General features: G+C 43.1%; 1 long non-coding RNA gene across 1 annotated transcript in view; it reads right to left on the bottom strand.

The window, feature by feature from the left end:
* Positions 1-23,463, bottom strand: part of LOC122092641 — a 39,333-nt gene that overhangs the window by 7,946 nt on the left and 7,924 nt on the right. Inside the window, exons 3-4 of the long non-coding RNA XR_006144246.1 lie at positions 15,421-15,547; positions 7,258-7,341 (exon numbers count right to left, since the gene is read on the bottom strand). This is a non-coding gene — a long non-coding RNA (uncharacterized LOC122092641). The remainder of the gene's footprint in view (positions 1-7,257; positions 7,342-15,420; positions 15,548-23,463) is intronic.

Raw genomic sequence — 23,463 nt, 5'->3', positions numbered from 1 at the left:
AATTTAATTAAGTTTGGATTTGGGCATGTAAATCATTATATGATTTGAGGTTTGCTCATGCCCGATGTAGAGGCTATTTGTGTCGGAGACCATAGTTTAGTAGTACTTACCTATGCACTGTTAAATTTCATCCAAGTAGATCATATATGGATTTGTAGACCATAAAGGTGTGGGGTGAAACCAATTGGAATTGATCCCTATGGTGTGGGACCTACACATATATATGAAAGGAACCCAGAAACATCAGATTGAGTGTATAGTTGGGTAAGACTACCTCAGACCAATAAGGAGTTTAACAGTTCAAGGACTACTGTAAAACCATCACCAGAGGGTTCCTACAGCAAGTCGATGCCCCTGCACTTTACCTGCTGGTGGGTGATTTTTATAGGGGAATGCCCTTTATTTTTGCTGATTCTATCCCACCTACATGTGGAATATGTTTGTGGTCTTTTTGGGCTGTTGGATTATGGTTGTGTGGGTTGCAAAAATAGCTTACCTGTGGTTGGTTAGGTCAATTGGACCTATATGGTCAATGCGTGGAATAGCTGCTGACATAGGTCAGTGCTTTTTTGTAAGGTCTGTGGTTGAGTTCTAGTGAGGGAATTCAATTGAAGCTGGACTAATAAATTAATAATTGAATTGATATTAGGAACTTAATTTACTTGGCAAGGATACGCGATGACGGGAATTCAGTGAAAGATTTCGGATTTGGGTATTGAGGTGAGTGGGTGATTGTGATTTATTTTACAGAGTATTTTATCTCTTTTGATTTTGAGTGCACATGGGTATTGGGTTGTTGCTGTGTTATGGCTGTATTTTGTATATACATATTATTGCATCTGTGGATTTTAAATATTGTGGATGGTGTGATCATGGATTTTTGGATGTGGATTTTGTGGATGTGGTGCATAGTTATAGTTATAGTATTGACGGTCTGAGGCACAGTGTGCCCAAGGGGTGGTTCCAATATTATGGGTCCAGATGTCAGTATTATAGTTAAAACTGTGGCTCTAACAGTCTAGGGCATGGTGTGACCAAGGGTGATTTCAGTACCGTGGGCCTAGAAGTCAGAAGTGATATGATATATGATTGCTATTGGCTGATATGGATGTATGTAGAATTGCATTGGGCTAGGATCATAACCCAGTGCTATAACCCCTTATTAATAAGGGGGTGAGGTATTGGCTAATCCCACTCGGTGGTAAGTCTTGGGGACTAATACACCTAGGTATGACAGACTATATCCAAGATGGGCATAGCATGGTACGACAGATTGTACGCATGGTGATCGGACAACATAGGTGACTGATGGATTTTTTGGGACTGTGACTACCAGGGGTTGGCTGGGGGATCGAGGTTCTTTTTAGGACTGGATGACTCTTACTTGCAATGAGCTTGTACCTCTAGTGCCTGGCATACTGGGGAGGGGATACCACATATGTTGCTTTTAGCTCTTATACCCACATTTGAGACTTAGTAATTAGAATAGAATATTTAAACGAAAATGGATCATTTACGCATTGTAAAATTATGATTATAGATTTTTTATGTGAGCATCCATTTGGCATCATGATTGGATGTGTAAGCTTGTCTGCTCACCCCATGTGGATTTCTCTTTTTAGATGGTGGAACTGGAACTGGAGTGGACAAGTTTTCAGTAAATGTTATAAGGTTGTGTCTGCGAGACATTGTCGATTGGATAGATGTTTCCTTCTTATATTGTGATTTATATTTATGTGAGATGTATGATGTAGCTATTGTTTATTAAGTTGTGGGTGAATTCAAATTGGGCCTATAAAATTATTATTATCAATTTAGCAAATTCACCATTGGTAGTATATTGTTTATGAATCTTATATCTGTACTCTGATTTGTAATAGAGATATTGTGGCGTGAGGTAGTTGACTGCTTTTGTGATCCTAGTGGAGGTAGGCTGACTAAGTTTGGGAATCGAGTGCCACATACCTTGACCTATACGAGGTGGGGTGTGAAAATAAACCCTAGTTATGATTAGGAGCTTATCGTTCCCGAAATGTTCCCTTGGTCACCCAATGAACCCTTACTAACCCCATCCTAGTGCCACAGTCCTGAAATCATATATCAGTCACAAGGCTCTGTCTGCCTTTGACAACAATCACATCATACTATAGAAGTAGTATTCCTAAAAATCTTATTAGACTTACCACTATGGGTTATCCAACACCTATCCCCCTATTAGCAAGGGCTCATTGCACATGGTATCCTAACCATAAATAATCTACATGTCCTTTGATGGTGATATAGTTAGTATGGTGAATACAGTACTAGAATCATCCATTATCCACACTGTACCCCTGTCCAAGCCTAGCTCTAGGCTACGTGCAGTATGGCAAATATGGTATCAAAATTATACATCAGCCACATATGCAACACAATGTATGATTTATGTAACAATGTGTTGATCACAGTACCAGAATTCTCCTTTGCCACACCGGATCCCACTCATTCATAACAACAACATAGACAATTTTATATAAAAAAGTAGTTGATAATCAATAAGAATTTATCAATCATGAGATTATTAATTTAAAACACATGTATAAGGTTTCGTGCATCAGTTCTATAATTTAAAACACTCCAAAATAGAAGTTAGACCACCCACTCACTTTGTCTATTGACTTGGTGAGAATATCCCTGAATCTATCACCCGAAAATGGCCCTCTAGACCTTGCTGAAAAATGATCATATACGCCCTAATTGCAAGTGTAATGAGTGTTAAAATGTATCTTAAATGGTTCCCTAGAAGATCCTTTAAGAGTCCCAGAATTAGACTTTATAACAATTCAACAGGCCTCATCGGTAGATGTTTGATCTACCGGTGGGATCAACTGGTGACCCAAATAGAGACTTAATTCAATTTTTATTCTCTGACCATCCACCGGTAGATGTCACCGGTATATGTCTGATCTACCAGTGGGATCAACTGGTGACACAAACAGAAGTTTAATTGTATTAGGTTGTCCACTGATAGATTGGCACCGATTGTTGTTTGATCTACTACCAATGGATTTACCAGTGACAGCCCAAAGAGTATTTTTCACTTTGGAGCTAGACCACCTGTGGTCCTATGGTCATGATTGGTTCTCTTGAGGGGGTGTTTGTACAGGTTCTTTTCATCTTTCATTAGATTCCAGCTAATCATGGAGAGTTCCCTTACTTGAGGAAGTGTCGGCAACAACCGTGGGGTTTCTGAGTTTTCGAGCTTCTCCTTTCCTTTCTTCTCTTCTCCTTCTCCTTCTTTTTATCCTTCTTTTTCTCCCTATCCCACGTTTTTAGGGTTGGTGCAATGAGCTCCCAAAACATTTACGTATTTATAGGTAAGGTTCAGTAGGGCTTGTTTGTCTACCTAGTGAGCTTTTGCCAAATGAGTTAACCCAATTGTTGGGCCATGATGATACACCACCTTAACCTCATAAGGAGTATGAATGAAGTTGGTGGCTCCATTTTGTGTGGGGACAAGGGTAGAAAGGTCACTACTTGTACAATGGGTCCCACAGGAACATAATGCAATTTGGGATTAAGATATCCACCTGTTGATGTTACCGATAGATCATTGTTCAACTGATGGACCTACCTATGACCAGTTTTCTACAACTGTACTTGGTTTTCCTAGCCTTCTTGACTATACCTAGGTTGGTTTCCTATGAAATTATGCATGGTCATATGGTGGATTCTTACCATACATGCAAGATCTGAGCAAGGGGGTTTTGATTACTCACCTCTAAGTCCTAGGAGGTCAGAATCCCTTCCAATTATCTTTGTAGCTTTTACACTAGCATGAAGGGTCATCTCTTCCCTCCAAATAGTAAACTGAAGCGGTCTACAAGTCATCGGTACTGAAAATCTGCCATGCATCACCTAGTATCAAAAAGTTTAAATTAGACCGGATGTTGGGCACTAGTGTAACATTCCCCCCCACCTTATAAGAAATTGTGTCCTCTAAATTCAGCATACCTGGAAAGCCAAATAACTCAAGATACTTCTTATACATCTCGTCTTCATGCTCCCAAAATGCCTCTTGCTCCATGTGATTCGTCCATTGTACCTGACTGAAGGAGATGGTATGGTTGCGGAGACTATAGTCCTTCTAGCAAAAGATCTCTTCAAGTTGCTCTATGTAAGCCCGATCACTGTCAAATTCATGTGGCACGTGAGTCAGAATATGTTCCTTTCTTTTCTATGATATTGTATCTTACCTCCTGTGGATGGGTTGTCATGGTGCTTCTTCCGCCATTGTTGATGTTATGAGACAACTGAAGAAGAGATGTGACATTATACCAATTGTCTTGGTAAAGACCATGCTTGGTCTAAATTGGATGAGCTATGGAGTATGCCGTCATGGGGAATCTTTCATGGGAGCCCGTATCTACTATAGGTATTCCACTTTCTTTCCCATTATTATTGCGCTTGTGCTTATGTTTTGAAAGAGTTGAGCTAATGTTGTACGCTTTTTCCCCAGATTTGGCTTGTCGAATGCTTGGCCCTGGTAGACCCTCTTATCAATGCACATTTTCATGGGTCTTTGTATCACACCCTGCCTCCATAAACCAAGGTTGTGTTACTAGACACCATTCGGTGGCAAGTTAATCCTTCGGGATCACAAATGCAATACTTCAACAACACAACTCACAAGATAATATAATAGAATCACATAGATAATAGGGTCATACTATAATTACAGGTTAATGAACCGCTAATTTTACCATAGTTAGTGTCACACCCTACCTTTTCTAGCAAAGGTATGTGGCACTGGACATCTTACCTTATCCAGTCAGCCGGATTCCCTTGTATCAAAGACTAGGGAGTGTATAACCATAACAACAAATCTAAAATCACATACATAATCAGTCCAGCTTATACATATATCCAGTGTCTACAATATGATAGAAATATAATTTACAATTACATGTGATTTCTCAATCCATCTCCCAAAAATATTTACACATTGCTCATACATTAGTATTAATATATTACATCAGAGTACTCTTAACACAATGGAATATTTACACAAAAATATTTCCTATAGCGTAAGCACTATCAATCAATAGTACTAATAAAAAGTAAATTCATCTCCCTTACGACATCTTAATACTATTTCTTTTCTGCATAGAGCACACAAGCTCTGTATGCTGACAACCAATCCATACCAAAATTACATCAAAATCCTTCATGTACAACTATATCAAATGAGCTATCATTTCTTGACCACACACTTGAATCAGACATGGTTCATACACATCTTCTAAATCCACTATACAACCGGTAGGTGTATTAACCATTAATTTATGTGCCAACTTTTTCGGTTCTATTCTCAGTTTCAGAGCAAATTGAGATGACACAAAAGAGTGAGATGCAATAGAATCAAACAACACATGTGCAGGCATCATGGAAATTAATAATGTACCTATTACAACCCTAGCAATGGTCTCGAACTCTTTGGTTGATAATTCAAATACTTTCCCTTGCACAGTTGGCTTTCTGGTTGCTGATGATGAAGATGTTACATAGGGTTCTCCTAGCTTCCTTTGAGGATAGTACCTTGCAAGATGGCCCAGCTGGTGGCACATATAACACCTCATAGTCGCAATCTGGGTAGTTATAGCTACTAGTCGAGGCCGAGTTGACACTTGATTTGCTTCAATTTCTAGGGACAAATGAAGTAGATGTAGTTCCCTTCATTGGTCTCCCAAACTATCTTCCTCCAATCATTGTCCTTGCTTTCCCTGTTGCCTAGACCTAATAGTTTTCTCTTTTCTTATCTTCAACTGACTTTGCTATCTGCACCACTTCTGCATATGTCTAGAATTGATGTGCAATTAACAAAGCTCCAATACTAGCCCTCAGACCTTTCTCAAATTTCTTGGCCTCTGCCCTATCATTCTTCATGTGTTTCAGTGCAAAATAGTACGAAGCTTCAAATTATTTCTGATATTCTAACAATGACCTCGGTCCTTACACTAATGGCATAAACTCTGCTTCTTTCCTGTCTCTTACACTTATAGGAAAATAATTCCTAAAGAAGGTTTCGACAAATTGTTCCCAGGTAGGGTTAGGATGCGGGGCCAGCAGTATAGGTCTGGTAGCTTTTCACCATATAAGAGCTTCATTTGTAGCTAATAACTGGCTCACAATATCTTCTACTCATCTGTTGTCACACCCTAATTCCAGTAGACCCAACTTACCATTAGGAATACCGGTGGTGTGAGTAAGACACGTACCTATCTTATAAACCTACTAGGATCTCTGATAGCAGTACCTTAACATTTTCACAATCTCACATCACAAACCAATATAAGCAGCAGAATCAGAGTAAAATAGTGGAATCATAAATAAAATGGGAAAAATTCTAATGATAATATAATAGCGATAACCAAGTTATTCTGTTACATTCATCCATAATGTATAATATAATCTCAAAAACAATATACAATCCACAGTTATACCCAAAAGTATCAAAACATGATGTACAATCTCATGGTGCAGCATAGGCACAGTGGTCACAAGCATATTCCTGATCATGCTCCACTACTTCTGGCATCCACCAATTGCTCACACTATACTCTGACCCAAAAGATACTGGGTCACCTGCCATTGGCACCACGGTATCTGCCTCATCATCTAAAAAGGGATATATATATGGGGTGAGCTTTCCAACTCACTCAGTGAGGGGTGGGGTCAAGCACATCCAAGCATGACAATAATAGTAATAATTTATGATGCATGATTGCGAAAATTAAACACATAGTCCATAATGCTCGTGATGTAGTTCGTTTATTTATTATTCACCTAACAATACAAACTAAGTCTAGTAAATGCTACTACAGTGCATTAGGTTGTATCCTTCATCTCGGAATGGACATCGACTACGCAAGGATACAAACCTAAGCAGTGAATAGAAGCCTGTCGGTCCCCGTATGCATCCATGGGTCACCTAGCAAACCCTTGATAATCCTCTCACGGCACCGGTACCACCTTAGCCACGCTGGATTCTGTCTCTCACACACAACCCAAACACACAGCGATCACGGTACTGATACCACCTCGGCCACACCGGATCCCGTCATACATCTCCATACAATTCATATCATAATTGTAAATTGACAAATGTAACATGTGATCATCGCACTTGATCAATTTCAATTAAACGTATAATTCTAAGCATGTGAGCAATTTAATAATAATAAATATTTCTAAAAATAAACACAGTCCATTCCTCACCTGGTTTATGATCGGGTGTGTTTGTGTTCAAGTACGACCATCGATCGATCAATTCAACTCCAACTTTGGGGCATGTGCATATCACTGTCCTAGACACAAGGGAACTGTACATCAATACATGTCAGAAATATCAAGAGGGACCCACACAGGTCATCCCCAAAGTGTACAAACACTGTTCCTAAGTGACAGTATTGTCACCAAAACACCCACCAGAATAGGGCATTTCCACTGGAAATATTAGTCCAGTTTCCAGTGTAGAAGTCAGAGATTATGTAAGGCTCACATGTCCAATGAAATTATACCACCGAAATAGACCCAGTGGATCCGGTGGGCTGTTTTCGGTGGTGGTTTAAGGTAGTCCAACCATTTTGGGGCTTTTTGACTTGGGCCCGATCGTTGGGATTTGTTCCATGGAGTTTATAGGGGATGTTCCTAGCATCATTCTAAGCCAAGAAAATTCCAATTCCACTGAGCCGTTAGGGAGATACGTCGATTGAATGATCGAAACCCTAGTTGGTCTTTTGGCAATACATGTTGCCGGAGCTCACCAGGCTTGGTTCGAGCTCGACAATAACACCGGGAGGGTAGAACTTGCATTCTAAAACCTTAACATGGTTTGTACACAAAGCTTCCATCCATACCTAGCTTTGTCTAGGTTAAAATGAAGAGAGAGTAGAGGTTATACTTACCTCCAACAATGATTTCGGCAACAAGGCAGTAGTTGGCACCAAGTTATGCCTCCAACCTCCTTCTTCCTCTTCTTCAACCTCCTTCTTCCTCTTCTTCTTCCCAATTTATAACTTAAGTGGACCTTAGGGCCTGTTTGGGTTGGACCCCTTTTGGACCAATCGGGTTAAAATGAATTTCACGGCATGAGGACCCACACATTTAGGTCCATAAAGTGTTCACATCGCAGAGGTGTGGAGGATGATTTGGGATCATCCAGAGTCATTTACGATGCGAGTGGCGGGAACTACATGCATCAGAACCCTGACAGTAGCATGTCAACCCACCGAAAATAGACAACAAATCCAGGCCCAGGCTGCTTCCTGTGGCTTATTTTGGGTGGTCAAGACAACTTGCTATCCCATGGCTGGTCTCACACGGGGGTTACCCTCGAACATGCTCAAGGCTATTCAACAATTTTGATGCGTGCCAGAATTCAAGTGTGGGGAGTCAGGTCACTTACCGTATGGGATCAGAAGGTATGAATTCCCTCCAGTTAGATAGGCATGCGATGCATGAACATGTGGGGTCATTTCTATCCCTTCGGCAATGGCCAGCCGTGAGCCAAAACCCGATCGTACTTCCAATCTCTGATCGAAGGCCTGTCACAATAATTCAAATTAGAACAGTTTAGGGCACAGGTGTAACATTCCCCCCCATCTTACAAGAATTTCATCCTTGAAGTTGAACATGCCTGGAAAATCAAACAATCCAGGATACTGCTTCAATATCTCATCTTTCCGCTCCCAAGATGCTTCCTGTTCGGGGTGGTTCATCCATTTCACATTGATAAAGGAAACGGTGCGGTTGCGGAGAACATGCTCTTTCTAGTCAACAATCTTCTCCGGATACTCCACATAGGCAAAATCCTCATCCAATTCATAGGGTATGTAAGTCAAGACTTGAGTGGGGTTGGGAATGTACTTCCTCAACATAGAAACATGGAAGACATCATGTGTACCTTCCAACTCTGGCGGTAAAGCTATCTAGTAAGCTACCAGTTTGATCCTTTCCAGTACATCATACGGCCCCATAAACCTTGGACTAAGCTTCCCCTTCTTGCCGAACCGCATCACCCCTTTAACTGGGGAGATCCGTAAGAACACCTTTTCTCCAACACCAAACTCTAGCTGTTTCCTCCTAACATCCGCATAGCTTTTTTTCCTGGACTGAGCTTCCTTGATCCTTTCTCTGATCACATTCACCTTCTCACTAGTAGCCTGTATCAAGTCTGGACCCAAAATAAGTGGAGTTCGGGACTTCCTACCATACTGTGCCTCGAATGGGGACATTCCGATGGTGGCCTGATAACTGTTGTTGTTGGAGAACTTGATAAGGGAAATGTGCTCATCCCAACTATAACTCAGATCCAAGGCACATGCTCGGAGTAAGTCCTCCAACGTCAGAATAGTCCTCTCCGATTGACCATTGATCTGAGGGTGAAAGGCAGTGCTGAAAGCCAACTATGTGCCCATAGCCTTCCGTACACATGTCCAGAACTTGGAAGTGAACCTGGGATCTCGATCAAAGATGATACTAACTGGTACACCATGCAACCTGATGATGTTATCGACACATACAACTTAGCCAACTTGTCCATAGAAAATGTGATCTTGATTGGGATAAAGTGAGTTGCCTTGGTCAAACGGTCCATAACTACCAAAATGGCATCCATAACCTTCTGCATACGTGGTAGGCTTGTGACGAAATCTATAGTAATATTCTCCCATTTCCACTCTGAAATAGGTAGGGACTGTAATAATCCATGAGGCCTTTGTCCTTCAGCCTTGACTTGCTGGCATGTGAGGCATCTAGACACATGTGTGGCCACATCATTCTTCATTCCTTTCCACCAGTAGGAGCCTTTGAGGTACTTGTACATTTTAGTGCTGTCAGGGTGAATAAAGTATGGAGAACTATGTGCCTCTCTCAAAACTATGTCTCTCAAATCACCATCACTGGGCACACACAACCTCCCTTTGAACTTGAGAATCCCGTTTCCAGTTACAGAGAAATCCGGGTCCCTTTGGGTTCCTTCTTGGCATTCTGTTACCAGCTTCTACAACTCTGCATCAGTAACCTGAGCTATAATGATCTTCTCCACCAGACTAGGTTGCACCACCAATACCAATAGTGACAAAGTGACACCCTCTGCTAATACTTCCAAGTCTAGTTTCCTGGCCTCCTCTAAAAGATACTCATTGGTGGTTAGTGATGCAAGAGTCAGTGATTGGGATTTCTGACTAAGTGCATCAGCTACCACATTGGCCTTTCCTAGGTGATAGTGGATAGTACAATCATATCCTTCATCAGCTCTAACCAATGCCTCTGTCTCATGTTGAGATCTTTGTAGGTAAAGAAGTACTTGAGGCTCTTATGGTCACTGAAGATCTCACTTTTCGCACCATACAGGTAGTATCTCCAGATTTTCAGTGCAAAAATCATAGTTGCCAGCTCCAAATCATGGGTGGGGTAGTTCTTCTCATAGTCCTTTAACTGACGGGATGCATAAGCAATGACTTTCCCGCGCTGCATCAATACACAACCTAATCCCAGCTTGGAGGCATCACTATACACAACCATACCACATGTACCGATAGGAATAGTCAAAACTGGAGTTGATATCAACCTTTTTCGTAGCTCCTTGAAGCTCATCTCACAAGCATCAGACCACTTAAATTTTACACCCTTTCGTGTGAATCGGATCATCGGAGTAGCAATGCGAGAGAAGTTCTTAATAAACTCCTATAGTATCCGGCCAATCCCAAAAAACTATGTACATCTGCTGCACTCTTGGGAGTCTCCTAATATAGAACTGCCTTCACGTTGCCTAAGTCAACCTCTATACCCTTGTCTGAAACAATGTGGCCTAGGAATGCCACCTGTGATAGCCCAAAACTCGCACTTGCTGAATTTGGCATAGAGTTACTTCTTCCTCAGCCGTTGTAGTACTAAACTCAGGTGAACAACATGTTCCTCTACACTCTTGGAGTGGACCAAAATGTCATCAATGAATACTATCACAAACTTATCTAGGACATCCTGGAATACCCGGTTCATCAAATCCATAAATGTAGCCGGTGCATTGGTTAACCCAAATGACATTACCAAGAATTTAAAATGTCCATACCTTGATCTGAAGGCTGTCTTACTGACATCACTATCCTTGATCCTGAGCTGGTGGTAGCCCGATCTAAGGTCAATCTTAGAGAACGCCTTGGCACCCTGCAAATGATCAAATAAATCATCTATCCTTGACAAATGATACCGGTTCTTGATGGTTAGCTTATTAAGCTCATGGTAATCAATGCACAATCTCATACTTTCGTCTTTCTTCTTGACGAACAATACTGGTGCTCCCCATAGAGACACACTAGGTTTAATGAATCCCTTCTTCAGAAGGTCTTGAAGTTGTACCTACAATTCCTTCAACTCTATGGGGGCCATGCGGTAAGGGGCCTTTGACAGTGGTGCCGAGCTGGGGAGTAGATTTGTAGCAAACTCTGTCTCTTGGTCCGGAGGCAACCCTATCAAGTCATCTAAGAATACATCAGAAAATTCCCTCACCACATCTAGCTCTGTCAATGGCCTAATTTCTATCTTAGTATCCATCACAGATGTTAAGTAGCCTTGACATCCCTTATCCAATAGCTTATTCATCTGGAGTTTGGATATGGTAACCTTCTTGGATTTCTTGGGCTTATCCCCTTGGAAAACAAACTCATCATCATCACGAGGTCTAAAAATGATAGCCTTCTCTACACATAGCACACTGGCTTTGTATGCGGACAACTAGTCCATTCCTAAAATCACATCGAAGTCGGTCATATCCAACTCGATCAAATGAGCATTCAACTCATAATCGCCTATGGTCCCTGGATAGGGCTCATAAACATAGTTCAAACCCACTACACTTCTTGTAGGGGTGCTCACAGCCAAACATTAAGACAGTCCCTTGGGTGGAATGCTCATCTTCTTTGCAAATGCCAGTGACATGAATAAATGTGAGGCTCTTGAGTCGAATAACACATGTGTAGGCAATAATGTACCTGTCACTACACCAGGTGCAGCCTTAGCATCTTCTGCAGTCATAGCAAACACTCTGCCTTGTGGTCTCTGGCCCTGTAGGGGCTGCGCTGGTCTAGGGGTTGAATATGTCTACTAGGGCCTAGGTGGCATAGTGTAAGGTGCATCACCTGGCCTTCGATGGGGGCATGTCCTCACCATGTGGCCCGGCTGATCACAATGAAAGCATCTCGAGCTCGAGCTCGATCCCGAAGACTGAGATTCAACACTAAATCGGGAGGACTGAGAAGTCTGACTAACATCAGGCCTCCTAAACTGCACCAGAGTTGGGTTGACATAAGGCACCCGAAAAGGTTTGCTGCCTCCCCTGGAATTAGTAGATCCCATTGGCCTCTTTCCAGTTCCTTGTTGGGCCATAAAGTTGTCTCTATGCCGATCTTCAATGGATTTGGCCACTTAGACCACCTCAGAATAGGTCTGCAGTTTCAATCCCACAATGGTTGACCCAATACCTGGCGTCAACCCTTTCTCAAACTTCTTCACTTTAGCTCTATCACCTCTGAGATGATCAGGAGCAAAATGGAATAGCTCCTCTAAGCATTGCTGATACTCGAGCACAGATCAGGAACCTTAAACCAACTGAGAGAACTCACTCTCTCTCCTACCCCAGAAGCTTTTTAAAAAATAGTTCTCAAAGAAGGCCCCTTTGAAGTCTGCCCAAGTGGGGTTTGGGTTACCAGCCCTCAGAATAGGCTCGGTGGCACTCCACCAATCATCCACATCATTTTATAACTGATAGCCCACACAAAAAAAATTTTACTCATCAGTGTAGCCCATCAGCCTAAAAACCTTCTCCATTCCACCAATCCATCTTGATGGATACAACGGGTCTTGGCCCACCTTTGAGAAGCATGGGGAAGTTGGCCAACTAGATGTTTAAAGGGTAGCCGACCCAGTGGGTATTGGAATGGGTGCCAGTAGAGTAGGAGGTGCAGGCGGTGCATTACGGGATTCCATTGCCGTTTGGATCCTATTATTGATCCCGGCCATAAACTGGTTTCACCTTTCTTCAACTTCCTGCATCATGTTATTCATAATGGATGCCACATCCTGGGCTGTAAGTACAGGCAGAGCCGAAGGCGCATTACGGGATCTACCCCAATTTCATGTAAGGGAAGTAGGAGGCGACGGGCATGATTGGGATCAGGATCGGGTGTTCTGGCGTGACATGAATCCTGTGAAGGAATCTGATTAGTGCACATGCATAAACAAAATTATGCACGTATCCCAAAGGGGCACACCACTAAAGTAACCAATTAAAGTTTTAGATTTTAAAAAATAAAATGATTTATTTTCCAAAAGAGTCCATCGGGAACAGGGGTCATATCACTGAAAATATGGTTTAATCCATAAAAAATATCGTGGTATTTCCAGTGGCAAAATAGAGAGAAAAAATCACGCCGTGTACATACCCGATGTGTCATTGAACAAGAGGAGCAAGACATCGTCGCTCAGTTCAACCCAATCTTATTCCGCTTTGTGGCTGAGTGAGACTATTGGGAACTCTTCAAGTGCCATAATGTGAACTCGGGAGTCTATGTGAGGACCAATGACTTCCATGCATTCCGTCTCCGTCAACGGTTTGATGAGGTTGGGTGGTATCGTATCTTAAAATCCAACAAGTACTACTACCCACATTGGTCAGGTTGTTCTACTCTAACTTGCATTGCGTGAACTGGGGTACCGAAGAGATGCGGATCACCTCCTATGTGAAGGGGGTGGAGATCTCCTTTGACATGGGGCAGTTGGCCAATTCTAATGGTCAGCAATGCTGGTGACCTAGTGTACTACCCGCCTCGGACTCCAGCATATGAATTCCAGAGTCTCGATACCTTTCAGGAGATCAATGACATTTTTACTAAGGAAGCCAAGGGATGGAACCGTTCAGTCAACTATTTTCCTACTCCAAAGGTCGTTTGCCGTGCGATTCAGTTGAATGTCCTCCCCACTTACGGACACTATGATGAGGTATCTACATTGCAAGCCTACATGACCTACTGCGTGTACATGAGGGTGCAGATACTTCTCCCTTACTCCTTATGTGGACCATGATGCTTCGGTCCAAAGGAGTGGATCGCCGATCGGGGAGCCTGTGCTATAGAAGAATACTTACTGACATCTTTCGCCACTTTGGGGTGGACCTGGAGGGAGAGGCATACTTGGGTGAAGAGGTCACAGAATTCAACCAAGATTCTCTGAGGAAGATGACCATAGATTTATGGGAGATGACTCCTATTCTAGGAGAGGGTCAGCAGCCTATGGAGGTAGAGGGTGGCTGTGCCGGTGATGTTGGTGGGGGTGTGGGTGGTGTAGGAGGAGAAGCTGCTAGGGTTGGTGGGGCTCCACCACCTGATCCCCAGGATATGGGTTCTATGGTTACTTCTACTTCTAGGGGCATTAGGGGTGAGAGGCCTTATGGCCTCAATGATGTTATGGCTCACCTAGACACCACCACATCTCGGATGAGGAGTATAGATGGTTGCCTCAACAGCATAGATAGGACCTATTGTCTTATGGACAATAGAGTGGCCTCCCTAGAGGCACAGATGCAGGAGATGGTCTTCCATCTTGGTATTCCGATGCCTCCTCTAGGAACGCATGGTTCGAACCAGGCTGAGGGCCAAGGACAAAACTAGCAGTAGCAGTGACAAGAGCAGCAAGAGTAGTGGCATGTTTGCCACTGTAGTTTTTAGGATTTTTCTTTCCATGTTTTATTTGAGTTTGATGTTTTAGGTTTAGTTGAACTTTTACATTATGTCTTTTGCTTCTGTTGTTTGATTTCCTAGACTTAGGCTAGTTAGAATTTCCTGCTTTCAGTACTTTATTTTCCTTATGAAAAGTGTAAACTGTGTATTCAAGTTCTCTATTATAATAAAACGGCTTTGACACCTATACTTGTCTCCCATTTGTGCAAATTTCTATTATTGTTGTCTTGAGATTTTTATTTAATCCTCACTTCCCCAAAATCATGGTTCAACTGAGATTGTGAGTTAAGACAGAGCATCGTTCTCTGATACCATAGCTGTCACACCCCACCTTACAGTAGACCCAACTTACCATTAGGAATACTGGCAGTGTGAGTAAGACACATACCTGTCTTACAAACCTACCAAGATCTCTGATAGAAGTACCTTAACATTTTCACAATCTCACATCACAAACCAACATAAGCAGCGGAATCAGAGTATAGTAACAGAATCATAAATAAAATAGGAAAATGTCTAATGATAATATAATAGCGATAACTAAGTTATTCTATTACATTCATCCATGACGTATAATATAATCTCAAAAATAATATACAATCCACAATTATACCCAAAAGTATCAAAACATGATGTACAATCTCACAATGTGGTGTAAGCATAGTCCTGATCGTGCACCTCTGCTTCTGGCATCCACCAGTCACTCATACTATACTTTGACCCAAAAGATACTGGTTCACCCGCTATCGGCACCACGGTACCTACATCATCATCTAAAAAGGGGTGTATACGTGAGATGAGATTTCCAACTCGCTCAGTGAGGGGTGGGGTCAAGCATATCCAAGCAAGTCAATAGCAGCAATATTTATGATGCATGATTGCAGAAATTAAACACATAGTCCATGATGCTCGTGATGCAATTCATTTATTTAATATCCACCTAACAATACAAACTAAGTCTGATAAAATGCTAATACGGCGCATTAGGCTGTATCCCTCGTCTCGGAAACAACATCGACTACGTAGCAATACAAACCCTAGCTATGATTAAAAGCCTACAGGTCCCCATATGCGTCCATGGGTCACCTAGCAAACCCCTGATAACCCCCTCCTGGCAGTCACGTCACCGGCAACACATCCGCCATGCCAAACAGGTTCCCGCCTCCAGCAACAATCACATCGTACCGCAGGGGTGGCACTTCGGGAAGGCTCATCAAACATACCACAATGGGTTATCCAACACCTCAACCCCTGTTGGCAAGGGTGTATAGCATAGGGAGTGATACCTAACCACATATATACTACATGCCTTCATAATGATACAGTTAGTATGGATTAAACGATACCAGAGAGACCTTGGCCACAAAGTGTAACCCATCTCCAAATAGAGTCCCGGGTACATGATACCAGAGAGACCTTGGCCACAAAGTGAAACCCGAGACCATTTACCTAATCTAGCATACATATCACAGTTGAGTATGGATTACGTAACACCGACAAGACCGCGGCCACAAAGTGTTTCCATTTCCAAATGTAGTCCCAGGGATACACGATACCAGCAAGACCTTGGCCACAAAATGTAACCCACAACTACAACTAACTCTAATGCACATAATCAATGCATGAATACAACATACATATGGAAATCATGGCACCAGTACCACCTCGACCATGCTGGATTTTGTCTCACACACACACACATGCAAACACACGGCGATCACGGTACCAGTACCACCTCGGCCACACCGGATCCCTTCATACATTTCCATACAATTCATATCAAAATCGTAAAATGACAATGTAGCATATCATAATCGTATTTGAATAATTATAATTAAACATATAATTTTAATCATGTGAGCAATTTAATGACAAAAAACATTTTAGAAATAAACACAGTCCATCCCTCACCAGTTTTATGATCGGTCGTGTTCGGGTTCAAGTATGGCCATCGATCGATCAATTCGATTTTGGCTTCAGGGCATGTGCACGTCACTGTCCTAGACACAAGGGAATCGTACATCAGTACGCGTCGAAAACATTGGGAGGAACCCACATAGGTCACCCCCTAAAATGTACAAACACTGTCCCTAAGTGACAGCACTGTCACCGAAAATCCATCGAAAATATCAGACTTGTTTCCGATGGAGGTGACAGAGAGCACATAAGGCTCCAAGTCCACTAGAAATATGCCACCGAAAACGGACCAGTGGGTCCCATGGACTATTTTTGGTGGAGGTACAGGGCAGTCCAATAATTTGGGGCTTTCCAGCTCGGGCTCGATTGCTGGGATTTGTTCCATGGAGTTTGTCGAGGATGTCCCTAGTATCATTCTAAGCCAAAAAAATTCCACTTCCACCGAGGCCATTTGGGAGGTATATCGATCGACCGATCAAAACCCTAGTTGGTCTTTTGGCATTACATGTTCCGGAGCTCATCGGGCTTGGTTCGAGCTCGGCAACAACATCGGGAGGGTAGAACACCCATCCTACAACCCTGACATGGTGTGTACACCAAGATCCCATCCATACCTAGCTTTTTCTAGGTCAAAATGAAGAGAGAGAGTGGCATGGGAGGTTACACTTACCTCCTGCAGTGATTCCAGCAACAAGGCGGCAGCTGACACCAAGGTAGGCCTTCAATCCCCTCCTTCTTCCTCTTCTTCTTCCTTCCTCTCCTCTCCTACGTTGGGTACAGGGGAAATGAGGAAATGAATCCTCATTTTCCAACTTATAACTTAAGTTGGGCCTAAGGGTCTGTTTGGTTTGGGCCTTTTTTGAACCAATCGGGTTAAAATGAGTTTCGGGGCATGAGGACCTGCACGTTTAGGTCCATAAGGTGTTCACATCAAGAGGAAGGTGTGGAGGATGATTTGGGATCATCTGGAACCATTTACGATGCGAGTGGTAGGACCCACGGGAATTGGAACCTCGACAGCAGCCTGTGGACCCATCAGAAATAGGCTGGATTCATGCCCAGGCTACTTCTGGTGGCTTGTTTCCAGTGGCCAAGATAGCTTGTTGTCTCATGGTTGGCCTCACATAGGTGGCTGTCCTCAGACATGCTCAAGGCCTTTCCGCAATTATGATGTGTGTTGAAAACCAAGTGTGGGGAGTCGGATTACTTACCATCTGGGATCGGAAGGTATGAATCCCCTCCAGTTAGATATGCATGCAATGCACGAACATGTGGGGTCATCTCTACCCCTTCGGCAATGCACAGCCACAAGCCAAAACCCAATCGTACTTCTAATCTTCCATCCGAGGCCTGTCACAATAGTTTCAAATTAGACCGGATTAGGGCAAGGGTGTAACATCCCCCCCCCCACCTTACAAGAATTTTATCATCGAAATTGAATTTACCTAGAAAATCTAACAATCCAGGATACTGCTTCATCATTTCATCTTCTCACTCCCAAGATACTTCCTGTTCGAGGTGGTTCATCCATTTCACCTTGTCGAAGGAAACGGTGTAGTTGCAAAGAACATGATCCTTCCGATCAACAATCTTCTCCAGATACTCCACATAGGTAAAGTCCTCATCTAACTCATGGGATATGTAAGTCAAGATGTGAGTCGGGTTAGAAATGTACTTCCTCAACATAGATACATAGAAGACATCATGTGTGCCTTTCAACTCTGGTGGCAAGGCTATTTGGTAAGCTACCAATCCGATCCTCTCCAGTACATCATACGGTCCCATAAACCTTGGACTAAGCTTTCCCTTCTTGCCAAACTGCATCACCCCTTTAACTGGGGAGATCCATAAGAAGACCTTATCTCTAACACCAAACTCCAGATGTTTCCTCCTAACATCTGCATAGCTTTTCTACCTGGATTGAGCTGCCTTGATCCTTTCTATGATCACATTCACTTTCTCACTAGTAGCCTGTATCAAGTCTGGACCCAAAATATGCCACTCACCAACCTCATCCCAATAGAGTGGAGTCTGGAATTTCCTGCCATACTGTGCCTCGAATGGGGACATCCCAATGGTGCCCTGATAACTGTTGTTGTAGGAGAACTCAATAAGGGAAATGTGCTCATCCCAACTATAACTCATATCCAAGGCACATGCTTAGAGTAGGTCCTCCAATATCTGAATAGTCCTCTCCGATTGACCATCAGTCTGAGGGTGAAAGGCAGTACTGAAAGCCAACTGTGTGCCCATAGCCTTCTGCACACATGTCCAGAACTTGGAAGTGAACCTGGGATCTCATTCAGAGATGATACTAACTGGTACACCATGCAACCTGATGTTATCGACATATAACTTGGCCAACTTGTCCATAGAAAATATGACCTTGATTGGGATAAAGTGAGCTGCTTTAGTCAAGTGGTCCACAACTACCCAAATGGCATCCATACCCTTCTGTGTACGGGGTAGGCCTGTGACGAAGTCCATAGTAATATTCTCCCATTTTTGCTCCGGAATAAATATGAACTGTAATAACCCATGGGGCCTCTATCTCTCAGCCTTGACTTGCTGGCATGTGAGGCATCTAGACACTTGTGTGGCCACATCATTCTTCATTCCTTTCCACCAGTAGGAGCCCTTGAGGTCCTTGTACATTTTAGTGCTGCTGGGGGGAATGGAGTATGGAGAGTTATGTGCCTCTCTCAAAACTGTGTCTTGTAAATCACTATCACTGGGCACACACAACCTCCCTTTGAACTTGAGGATCCCGCTTTCAGTCACCGAGAAATCTGGGTCCTTTTGGGTTCCTTCCTAGCACTCTGCTATCAGCTTCTATAGCTCTGCATCAGTAACCTGAGTTGTAGTGTTGTAGTGATTCTATCCACCATACTAGGTTGCACCACTAATGCCAATAGTGACAAAGTGACACCCTCTACTAATAGCTCTAAGTCTAGTTTCCTGGCCTCCTCTAGGAGATACTCATTGGTGGTTAGTGATGCAAGAGTCAGTGATTGGGATTTTCGATTAAGTGCATCAGCTACCACATTGTCCTTTCCTGGGTCATAGTGGATAGTACAATCATAATCCTTCATTAGCTCCAACCAATGCCTCTGTCTCATGTTGAGCTCTTTTTGGGTGAAGAAGTACTTGAGGCTCTTATGGTCACTAAAGATCTCACTCTTCTCACCATACAGGTAGTGTTTCCAGATTTTCAGTGCAAAAATCACAGTTGCCAACTCTAAATCGTGGGTGGGGTAGTTCTTCTCATAATCCTTCAACTGACGAGATGCATAGGCAATGACTTTCCCGTGTTGCATCAATACACAACCCAATCCTAGCTTGGAGGCATCACTATACACAACCATACCACCTGTACTGGTCAGAATAGTCAGAACTAGAGCTAATACCAACCTTTGCCTTAGCTCTTTGAAGCTTTTCTCACAAGCATCAGACCACTCAAATTTTACACCCTTCTATGTGAGCTGGGTCATCAGGGTAGCAATGCGAGAGAAGTTTTCAATAAACCTCCTGTAGTATCTGATCAATCCCAGAAAATTACGTATGTTTGCTACACTCTTGGGAGTCTCCCATTCTAGTATTGCCTTCACCTTGCCTAGGTCAACCTCTATACCCTTGGCTGAAACAATGTGGCCTAGGAATGCCACCTGTGACAACCAAAACTCGCACTTGCTGAATTTGGCATAAGTTGCTTCTCTCTCAGCCGTTATAGTACCAACCTCAGATGAACAACATGTTCCTCTGCACTCTTAGAGTAGGCCAAAATGTCATCAATGAATACTATCACAAACTTATCTAAGACATCCTAGAATACCCGGTTCATCAAATCCGTAAATGTAGCCGGTGCATTGGTCAACCCAAATGACATTACCAAGAACTCATAATGTCTATACCTTGATCTGAAGGCTGTCTTACTGACATCACTATCCTTGATCCTGGGCTGGTGGTAGCCCAATCTATGGTCGATCTTGGAGAACACCTTGGCACCCTACAACTGATTAAATAAATCATCTATCTATGGCAAAGGATACCGGTTCTTGATGGTTAGCTTATTAAGCTCCTGGTAATCAATGCACAATCTCATACTTCCATCTTTCTTCTTGATGAATAGCACCGGTGCACCCCATAGAGCATACTAGGTCTAATGAATCCCTTCTTCAGAAGGTTTTGAAGCTGCACCTGCAATTCCTTCAACTTTGTGGGGGCCATGCGGTAAGGGGCTTTTGACACTGGTGCCGAACTGGGGAGTAAGTCTACAGCAAATTCTGTCAAGTCATTTAGGAATACATCGGGAAATTTCCTCACCACATCTAGCTTGGTCAATGGCCTAATCTCTATCTCAGTATCTATCATAGATGCTAAGTAGCCTTGACATCCCTTATCTAGTAGCTTCTTCATCTGGAGTGCGGATATGATAACTTTCTTGGGTTTCTTGGGCTCATCCCCTAGGAACACAAACTCATAATCATCACGAGGTCCAAAAATGATAGCCTTCTCTACACATAGCACCTTGGCTCTATATGCGGACAACTAGTCCATTCCTAAAATCACGTCAAAGTCGGTCATATCCAACTTGATCAAGTGAGCATTCAACTCATGGTCGCCTATGTTCACTGGACAAGGCTCATAAACATAGTTCAAACCCACCACACTTCCTGTAGGGTGCTCATAGCCAAATATTAAGTCAGTCCCTTAGGTGGAATTCTCATCTTCTTCGCAAATGTCGGTGACACGAACGAATACGAGGCTTCTGAGTCAAATAACATATGTGCAGGCAATAATGGTATAAAAAATGTACCTGTCACCACACCAGAGGCAGCCTCAACATCTTCTGTAGTCATAGCAAACACTCTGCTCTATTGTCTCTAGCCCTATAGGGGCTATGCTGGCCTAGGGGCTAAATATGTCTACTGGGGCCTAGGTGGCATAGTGTAGGGTGCATCGCCTGGCTTTCGATGGGGCCATGTCCTCGCCATGTGGCCCGACTGATCACAATGAAAACATCTCGGGCCTAGTCCCAAAGACTGAGATACAACACTAGATCGGGAGGACTGGGAAGTCTGACTAGCAATGGGCCTCCTAAACTGTATTAGAGTTGGGTTGGCATAGGGCACTTGGAAAGGTTTGTTGCCTGCCCTAGAATCAGTAGACCCCATTGGCCTCTTTCCCACCCCGTGCTGAGCAGTGTAGTTAACCATATGCTGGTCCTCAATAGATTTGGCCACTTGGACCACCTCATCATAGGTTTGTAGTTTCAACCCCACAATGGTTGACCCAATACCTGGCCTCAACCCTTTCTCAAACTTCTTTGCCTTGGCTCTATCACCTCTCAGTTGCTTAGGAGCAAAATGGAATAACTCCTCGAAGTGCTGCTGATACTCGAGCACCGACCGGGGACCTTAAATCAACTGAGAGAACTCACTCTCTCTCCTATCCCAAAATATTTTTGAAAAATAGTTCTCAAAGAAGGCCCCTTTGAAATCTTCCCAAGTAGGGTTCGGGTTACTAGCCCTCAGAATAGGCTCGGTGGCACTCCACCAATCATCTGCTTCATTCTGTAACTGATAGCCTGCATACAAAATTTTTTGCTCATTGGTGTAGCCCATCAGTCTAAAAGCCTTCTCCATTCCACCAATCCATCTTGATGGATATAACAGGTCTTGCCCCACCTTGGAGAAATATGGGGGCCTAAGCCGTTAAAACTTCTCCATCATTTTTGTCAAATCTATCCAGCCCTCTACATGGGCTTCAGCTTACTTCGGCATCGGATCTTGCACGTGCCCATGCACCTGTGCTCCGCCAGATGTTTGAAGGGTAGCCAATCCAGTAGGTATTGGAATGGGTGCCGGTGGAGTAGGAGGTGCAGGCAGTGCATTGCAGGCTTCCATTGCCGCTTGGATTCTATTATCGATCCCAGCCATAAATTGATTTTGTCTTTCTTCCACTTCCCGCATCATGTTATTCATGATGGATACCACATCCTGGGCCGTAAGTATAGGCGGGGCCGGTGGTGTATTGTAGGGTCTACCCCGATTCAATGTAGGGGAAGCGGGAGGTGACAGGCATGATTGGGATCAAAATTGGGTGTTTCGATGTGACATGATTCCTGTGAAGGAATCCGATTAGTACACATGCATAGACAAGGTTGCATGTAATTGGAACACACGCATACACAGTGGGTCCCACACATACACGATTGGTAAAATTAGGGATAGGGCATGCATAAGTGGGGTCCACACATCAAAATTCGGTAGCGCATGAATCCCAAAGAGACACACCATTAAAGGAACCGAAATAAACCCTTAGATTTGAAAAAAAAATGACCTATTTTCCAAAAGAGTCCACTGGAAACAGGGGGTCAATTCACCAGAAATATGGTTTAATCCACTGGAAATATCAGTGGTATTTCCGGTGAGCAAAATAGAGGCCAAATTTCAACTTTTCTTTTCACCAAAAACAGGCACCGAAAGCATGCCCAGTGTTTCTGGTGGCACCAAATCGTCTTTAAATAGGCTTGGGTCTTGGCTTATTCACACAAAACCCTATTTACTCTTGTGAGAAAGGTGTGGAAATGGCTAAGGATTCTTTTGCTACACATTCCCTACCTTCCTTGCGCTATTTCGCAATCAATTGGAGCCGCATTCACATCCAAGGTATGTTTTCTCTCTTTGTAACCTAGTTTTTATGATTTTCTTCTCTGTGAGTTTGGCAACCAGCCATTTAACTAGGTTTTCCATTCTAAATCCTTAGGAAT

The sequence above is a fragment of the Macadamia integrifolia genome, chromosome 11 (assembly GCF_013358625.1).
Source record: "Macadamia integrifolia cultivar HAES 741 chromosome 11, SCU_Mint_v3, whole genome shotgun sequence".
NCBI classification, from domain to species: Eukaryota; Viridiplantae; Streptophyta; class Magnoliopsida; order Proteales; family Proteaceae; genus Macadamia; species Macadamia integrifolia.
The sequence above is the reverse complement of the archived record's forward strand: the minus strand, read 5'-3'. Positions and strand labels throughout refer to the sequence as shown.